At 44.9% G+C, this 2,463-nt stretch overlaps 1 long non-coding RNA gene across 2 annotated transcripts; it reads right to left on the bottom strand.

The window, feature by feature from the left end:
* On the bottom strand, positions 1 to 2,463 carry LOC123399573. 2 transcript variants are annotated; one of them, XR_006610397.1, is made up of 3 exons: positions 2,187 to 2,463; positions 773 to 909; positions 1 to 672 (listed from the first exon to the last, which is right to left on the bottom strand). It is a non-coding gene; the product is annotated as an uncharacterized LOC123399573 (long non-coding RNA). The 2 variants fall into 2 exon arrangements; XR_006610396.1 differs by having other exon boundaries at positions 1 to 472.

Here is a 2,463-nt window from a genome sequence, read left to right as displayed (position 1 = left end):
TATATATATGTCAGTTTATTGAACGAATTTCTATGGACTGATGCTACACAAAACAGGTCTCTCACATAACAGACTCATATTCCAATACCATGCGCCTCTACTGCCTGTAACAGAGGGTTTCAAAGTCCTCAACCGAAATTACGAGAGAAGGAAAGACAGAGAGTGTATATATATGTACCAACGGTGATGTCACAACCGTTGAAGAACTGGCTGTCGATGTAGAGCCACGGGAGTGTGGTTGCAGCTGGAGTACTGCTTGAGCCCCTGCTGGAGCGCTTCGTTGGCGAGCATGTCGAGCATCTCGAAGGGCACACCCAGCGACGAAGGATCAGCAACACAGTGTGGGAGAAGCCGCGCAGCAGGAGGCCGATCGGATACATTGAGAGCTGCTTTGGAAAGACGTCGATGCAGACCACGTAGAAACTGTAGCCGCGGTGAGCAAGAAACCAAAGCACATCTTGGAGCTCGCATTCTGTGAGAAACCTCCAGAGGATGCACCGACAATTCAGAATATATGGTTTGTGTAATGAGACGTCAAGTGCAAATGACGATTCAAAATGTAATCATCAGATTTATCGACAGGGGTGGCACCAGTTTAATTTTAGGGACAATGAGCAGGTGCCTCTTTCTAAAAAAAATACCAAACCATCCTTGACATCCTGATGCCTCTTTCTACAAATTGACAATATATCTTAAGAATGAAGCATGCAAGGATATGACAAGTTTATGAAGAACTGGCTACGTCATAAATACTGAGCAGTAACATATATACCTTGAGCTGTACATGAACACTGGTTACAACTCCAGAGATGACAAATTAAGTTGCGCGCCAAAGAGATCATAACCACTGGCTTCATTTCCTTGAAGTTGAAATGTTGCAAGACTAGCTAACTTCCAAGAAAACCATTCCTGAATTGGTAAAAAGTGAAAGCACATTAATTCCATGAAAATGCCCTATGAGGCATAGCTCGCCACACCTGCCATTTAAGCACTAAAATAGCTGTCATACAAGAGTAAGACAACCAGAAAATAGACTACAGCGTAACACATGAGGACTATTACTAACGATGTCATAGGTCAAAATTGGCATGCATAAGAGCAGGGGTTGCTCGTTCAGTCATCCGTTGGATCCGTAACTTTAGTGCATTACTCAACACATATATGCATGACATCTGAATATAATTACGAGGCCAATTAATGTGTACCCAAACAATCTGAATTCAATACCATGCCAATTGTTGTCTACTCAACAAATATGAAGCCAATACCAGGCCAATTAAAGTACCCAAAACAATATGAATCCAATACCGGGCCAATACTCAAAACAATCTGAATCCAATACCAGGTCAATTTTGATGGACTTAAAACGATGTGAATCTAATAACATAACAATCTGAATCGAAGCAGAGCCAGACATAAAATTCATATTTGACAAACCCCTCCTCGTATGCGAGGAAGAAGAGTCCATATATGGGACACATGGGACATGGACAAACAACATGACAAGGACTTATTCTTTTGCAGAGGACAACACCGTGACATAGAGACTGACATTCGTTAACACAACATATCTTCCAATTCCAGACTACCAAGAAACAGAACCTATCTAGTGACATGCATGTAACCCAGAAATAACTAAGCAGATAACCACTGAAAGCACCAACGAATTTTAACAGAATACAAATGAAGGGCTGATCAGCCAGACCAATCGACTAACAGTAGGTAAGATCAGAACTTAAAGGGACGAACCCACCCAAGGAGATGACGACGAGAAGCAGCACATAAGCAAAGGGCGGGAGGCTACACAATACTTAGCTCAGTTCACACAAAAATTACACTCAATGCAAGCAGAGCCAGACATGAAATTCATTTTGACGAACATATCCTCGTGGGCAATGAAAAAGAGTGCATACATGGAACACATAGACAAACAACATGACAAGAACCTATTGACTTGTTTGCAGATCGAGGACAGCACAGAGACACAGTCACATTCAACATATCCTCCGGAGTATCAAGAAACATAAACTATGTACTGAAGATGTATCCAAAAATAACTAAGCAGATAACCACTAACAACACCAACGAATTTTGACAGAATGTAAATGAACTGCCATCGGCCAGACCAATCGACTAACCCTGCAGCTGCAGTAGGTAAGATCAGAGCTTAAAGGGGACGAACCCACCCACGGAGATGACGACGAGGAGCAGCACGTAAGCGCAGGGCAGGAGGCCCCTGGCGAAGCCAAGGAGGCGGCACCCGTCGCTGCAGCGCGGCAGACAGAAAGCGGTGGCCAGCTCCACCGGAACGGCGATGAAGAGGACAAAGGCGAGGATGGTATAATATGCTGCCTTGTAGTGGGCGAAGACAGGTCCGGCGGCCGGCAGGTGGAGCACGGTGGTGAGGGCAAGGACAAGGGTGAGGGAGCCCAGCCCCCACAGCGCGCGGCCCAGCTGCGCTAC

The sequence above is a fragment of the Hordeum vulgare genome, chromosome 5H (genome assembly GCF_904849725.1).
Source record: "Hordeum vulgare subsp. vulgare chromosome 5H, MorexV3_pseudomolecules_assembly, whole genome shotgun sequence".
Classification (NCBI taxonomy): domain Eukaryota; kingdom Viridiplantae; phylum Streptophyta; class Magnoliopsida; order Poales; family Poaceae; genus Hordeum; species Hordeum vulgare.
The sequence above is the reverse complement of the archived record's forward strand: the minus strand, read 5'-3'. Positions and strand labels throughout refer to the sequence as shown.